Source organism: Anguilla rostrata, chromosome 9, assembly GCF_018555375.3.
Source record: "Anguilla rostrata isolate EN2019 chromosome 9, ASM1855537v3, whole genome shotgun sequence".
Classification (NCBI taxonomy): Eukaryota; Metazoa; Chordata; class Actinopteri; order Anguilliformes; family Anguillidae; genus Anguilla; species Anguilla rostrata.
The window spans coordinates 40322209-40328166 of NC_057941.1; the positions used below are offsets into that span (position 1 = coordinate 40322209).

The 5958-nt window shown below is 44.2% G+C and overlaps 1 long non-coding RNA gene across 1 annotated transcript; it reads right to left on the reverse strand.

The window, feature by feature from the left end:
* Positions 1-220: 220 nt before the first annotated feature.
* Positions 221-5728, reverse strand: LOC135263759 (uncharacterized). The gene is made up of 2 exons (XR_010332538.1): positions 3153-5728; positions 221-2414 (listed from the first exon to the last, which is right to left on the reverse strand). It is a non-coding gene; the product is annotated as an uncharacterized LOC135263759 (long non-coding RNA).
* Positions 5729-5958: the final 230 nt, after the last annotated feature.

Here is a 5958-nt window from a genome sequence, read left to right on the forward strand (position 1 = left end):
GTTAAATATTTTGAAAGACCGATTCTTTATGTTCTGGTGAAATTTGAGAATATTCTTGCTGATCACTAAGAAGGTGCACACAGCATCAGGAGATTCACCCATTCCTCACCATCTTCTTAACCCAGCTTCCGGTTCAGCCTGCGGTCCTGTTGGTAACCAGAAATGTTGCCAAGAACAATAGTGACCGTCGTTCCAGGTAGAAGCAGATCCGAAGTTAGTGTTTAAAAATCAGGAAGCATTTATTATACAGAAAGCCAGCAACAGGGATTCACACAAAAATGTTCAATTCAACTGTTCGAGTTTGTGGAGTTTATACAGTTACATTTACATATATTCAAATTTGTGCGCAGAATACAGCATGAACTCTGATTGGTTGTTTGTTATACAGAGTTGCCCTATAGGTTGCAATTTCTACCACTGTGTCTTATTGGTTGTCTTTGTAAAACAATGGCGGACTCTCACATGCACGTGAGGTTTTGGAATACACAAATCTGTCTGTCTCCTACAGCACAAACTTTCTGTATCCTAACAGTCCCTCCTTTTGACACAACATGAATCTCATGGTTAAGTCAATTTTACAGTTACATTTATTTAGTCATTGTTCAGGGTGAGGGCGAAAACCTGTCAAAAACCTGTGTTAGGAAAACTTCAGGCAAAATTCCCTCACGTCCCCCTTACGGGCGAACGAGATGTACTCCAAGAACATAACTTGTAAAGAAAAAAGTCCTTCTGTTGCTGGCTGGATGGATAGTGACATTGGTTTGGTAGGGAAGGCTCGATTCAAGGCTTGGTGGGATTTCTTGCAATTTACTCCTGGTTAGCAGCAACATGGTCTTGGAGGGGTGGTGTCCTCGGCGCCGGTATGGTGTCATGGGAGTGTCCTCTCCGGCATATGAGGAAGAAAACAGAATACCATGTGAGGGCATTATCAAGTACTCCCAAGTTATTACAACTTGGTTCTATATTATGTATGCTGTCGGAGTCTTTGTATAGTGAACAACTTGTGTGGTTTGCTCATTAGTTTTACCACAGATTAACTGTACGAAAATTAATTTCACACCTTTAATTATCAATGCCAGTACAGTTAATCCCAGTATAATCAGAAAAATGTATTCAACTACAATTTTGCCAAGGTCACCCAAATAGCTCGATAACCATTCAAGAAAACCAGGTGTTGTAGGTGATATTTCATGTGCGGACCGGGAAACATTATTGATTTTTGAGATCACACGTTTCAGGTCATCCTGATTATCGGGAATATAGGAACAGCATTCGATGCCAATTATTTTACATGTCCCACCCTGAGCTGAGAGGATATAATCTAATGCAGCTCTGTTCTGTAGAGCCATCACTCTGACAGCTGTCAATTCCTCTGAAATTTTGCCTAGACCTAATGCCGTGCTATTGGCCAAAAGCTCTACCTCTTTGGAGAGGTCGCCAATTTGATCTAGAGCGGACATAACCCCATAAGTAGGAATGAGAGCACCAAGTGCTCTGTTCCAAACAGACTGATGGTGAGTTCCAAAGACGTCAGTTGATCTTTCATATCTGACTCGGTCCGGTAGAATAGATGTAATTCTCATGGCCGGGACCAAATGTCCTAAGGCGCAGATACCAGACCATGAATTAGGCAACTCAGAATAGGCATTGTTCCCACAAACCCAATAGACTCCCATAGCTGTGTGGTTTTGTACAGGTTTATCATGGTAGTTAATAACCGTATTGCAGTCCAGGGTCTCTCCAACATAAATAGAGCCATTTTGTTTGAGGCACCACAGATATGGGCCAAGAGACAGAGCAATGTTAATGGGTTCAGGATCACATATATGTTTAGGTCTGGTAACAAGTTCACTTTTGCTATCGCTATCTGCAGTGTTATACTTGGAGGCGATAGGTACGGACATCATTGGAACACCAAGTGCGACAGAATGTGGTATTAATCCACAGACATAGCAGCCAGTCTTATTTGCATGTTTGGCTGTCATGTGAACTAATTGCATGTAAATGTTATTGTCCACAGCACTTACTCCACCATGGCTCAAAACTGTGATTATAATTACAAATGAATTCAGCATGTTGGAGGGGAGCATAACTTGAATGCTCAATTTGGTTGAGTATGTGAAAAAAATTGGAACGTTTGCACCTGATTCGTGAAGGCTGCAGTCGTCCGTGGCAGGGAGTTCTTCAGGCTTTTTGAGGTCTTCGGGTGATGGGCATGGTTTGGTCCGGGATTGGTGGATCCAGACCGGGATGCCTGTAACTCGAAGAGCAGTCTCAGAGGTTAGTAAGACCTGGTGTGGTCCTTGCCATCGAGGTTGGAAAGATCTAGGATGAGGGGCTCTTATCATAACCCATTGTCCAGGTTCATATGTCTGCGATTCTTGCCCCCCCTCCTTTTGTTTATCTTTCAGAGTCTTGGTCATTTTGGGAGACCACCAATGAAGTGACATGTTGTGCCGCATTGTTCTTTCTCCATTGTGTGCACAAAGCAATGAAAGGATGCTCTGAGGGGCAACAACTTTCCCGTCCTGTGTGTGCCAAATGTTGTCGTCATTAAGAGTGCATGCATTTTCAATCCACGTCCATTTTTCAGCTCTTGTACAGGCATCCTGTAGTTTAGCTATGTCAATGTTAGTTGGACCCGACATGTCAATAGCTGCAATTTTGTAAGTAGGCAGGGAGTCATTTAAAGCTGCTGCTTTGGCAGCTTCATCTGCCCAGTGGTTACCCAAGCTGATTGCATCTTGTCCTTTAGTGTGCGCTTTCACTTTTACAACTGCTAGTTTGTTTGGTAGTTTAGAGGCAGTTATGAGATTCTGAACAACCCCCCCATTTTTTATCGGGGTACCTGATGAAGTCAGGAAACCCCGAGATGACCAGTTAACCATAAAGTCATGGACAACACCAAATGCATACCTGGAATCAGTGTATATAGCAAGTTTGTCTGCAGCAGCATTAACCGTTCTGTAATCAATTGTCAGGCGCCATGAGCCATCTGGTTTTTGCACAGGCCAGACAGGAGAATTACAGGGTGAGACACATGGCTCAATGACCTCCTGTGAAAGCAAGGACTGAATGATTGAGCCAACTGCTTGAGCAGCTTCTGGTTTAATCGGGTATTGTTTCACAGGTGAGGGCATAGTCCCTGTTACCTCAAGTGGTGGTAATGGTGCAGCTCCACAATCCAGTTTGTGCACAGACCAGCATGCAGGGAATGTTGCACATAAAGCTTGGAACTTGTTAGTCAAATCCCAGGAATGGACAATAGGTGTTGCAACAGATGCTATAGCAGTATGGGAAAGAGCAGCTAATGGCAATGTCTTGCGTTTATGAGAAGCGTCACAAACTGATAAAGCCATAGGCGAGTATGCAACAATAGCTTTCAGTAATCTCATGCCGTCAGAACCGAGGATGGTACCTTCTGCAGTCCTACAAATGAAAAATGATTGTGTCCAATAAGCATTATTGGATTCCACAAGTACTGGAAAGGATTTATATGCGTGGACAGAATTACCCCCAATGCCAGCAAGATCAATGGAATGCTTTGTACAAGGGAGCGGTAGGTCAGTGATAGAAACAGAAGCGCCAGTATCAATTAGCATATCGCATGGCCGGCCTCCTACCCACGCACTAAGATACGGTCTGCAATGATCCTGAGTTTCTATACTACTGACTGAAAAGGAGGCCGGTAATTCCTATGCTTTCAAACTGTTTAACATGGCGACAAGTTGTTCTCGGTTCAAATGCGCGTAATCGTCATTGGAGCAGTGCGCGATAGGCCCAGCTTCTTTGTCTGAGGTTGCGTATTCTCCACTGGAGGCGTGCGCCTTAGGTAGGGCAGCTAAACATTGTGGCGCTCGATGTCCCTGTTCTCCACATCGAAAGCATTTATCTGCTTCTTTGTTTGGGGGGGTGTTACGCCTACTTCTCCTATAGTCCCTCCCTTTGCATCGATCCGTGCTATGGCCCGTTTTCCCACAATTATCGCACTTCAGAGAGTTGTAGCGAACAGCAGCAATGGGATGTAAAGTTGAACTCTTCTTCCGTATCTGTTCCTCTAATCGCGAGGCCCACGAAACAATGTCACTAAACGTATTACCCGGGTGTATGCCGATTGCTAGTACCTTCTGAATATGCGGGGCAGCCTCTGCCAGTAATTGTTGCGTAAAAACAGCCATGTCTCTATTTGGATTAGGGAAGCCACAATGCGTTTCAAATGCTTCATACTTCCGATCGGCGTATTCAGCAAAGGGCAAGCTATTTTGTACTACTGCCGTGAAACAATGCCATTTTGGCGCACCTTTACCTAAAGCAGTCTTTACAGCCTCGCAGAAACCGGTAATCGCGTTTTGTAATTCATTATGATTCGCCCAGGGGCCAGATGGCCATGGTTCCTGTCGGAGATCAGCTGGTTCAATTTTGTTCCAGCTTGAAACTGGACATTTTGCACGCACAACTGAAAACATGTCTAGAGGGTGTAGAGACATGCTACGCTGTAGCTCATTTAGTTGTCGCCAAAACGGTAAATTGTCGTCTTGCGCATTAAGATTCGGCAAATCCTTTAATAAAGCTCTCATTTCGATCAGGCTTAAAGGAACGTGATCAACATGCAGTCGTTGTTCATTTCCTCTACCGCGAATTTTAGTAACCATAGGTGCCATGGGCACCGTCTTATTCTCCTTTTCAAAATACAGTGGGTCAGTTATAGTGTGACAATTTAAATCTGGGTACAAAGATGGAACACCTTTTATTTCAGTCGGAATGCACGCAAGCGCTGTGCTCTGGTCAGAGCTGTTGCCTTTGTTCTCAAGAGATTCTATCTTCTTACGCAGACCAGCTAATTTCGTATCTTGTGCTTGTAGCCGATTATACATTTCGTCACACTTCTCTATGAGCCTCATATGCTCCGTAATTAGTACAATGGTACCGTAAGCCGTCCTATTCTTTTTTTGTTTCCCCCACCATTCTAAGGAATCCGGCGTGGATCCTTCGGGGTCCCAGCCATTTTTACTCATCGCCTTTGCTTGCTTTACATACTTTTGCTGCAGATATGTGGTTATACTCCCGTTTGCATTCTCCTTGTTTGGGGCCATTTTTGCTCGCGAATTATACTTTGTTGGTAATAAGTTACGTCTCTCTGTATAAACGCACGTTACTGGCTAATAGGTTACTAAAGACAACCAACACGAAACAATAAAGACTAAGAGGCCAATATTAAACGTAAAATTCAATAATGTCCACAAACTTGTCGGGAGTGCGACACACACGCTCTCTCACGACCTGAAACAGAGACAGACTACCCACGTGAAAGAAACTCCGTCTCTCAACCCTGGGCCCGGGGCGTCACTGACTGACTCTCCCTTAAACGAACAAACAAAGATGCGGCTTTGCGCTTCTTAGGTAATCTTCGACCTAATACCCAGTAGTGAAAATTAATCACTTCTGTGCTGTGGGCGACACACTCGCTTACCACGGCCACGCAACCACGTGTAGAATTTAGCCTGGATTCACACTTTCCATAGGCAGGGGTGACTCACAAACACCCGGTCACAATAGGCTTAATACACAGGCCTATATCACAGTCAGCAGCACTGGTAACACATCATCAGCACTGATATTTATAACAAACAATCGTGTAACGTTACACAGACGTTATACCAAAAGACACAGTTTTTAAGCACAAACAACTGATCGCTTCTACACCGGTCAAGATATACGTTATCGTACCACTAGGGGGCGTTCCAGACTTCCGCAGTTTTGCCGTCCAATTCGCCAAGCCAATGGTAGTAAAACCCGTTTACTCACTTTTTGGTCAGGAAAACAACGAAGTTCTGGAAGACGAATCCACCCTGCTCGCAGCGCCAAATTGTTGGTAACCAGAAATGTTGCCAAGAACAATAGTGACCGTCGTTCCAGGTAGAAGCAGATCCGAAGTTAGTGTTTAAAAATCAGGAAGCA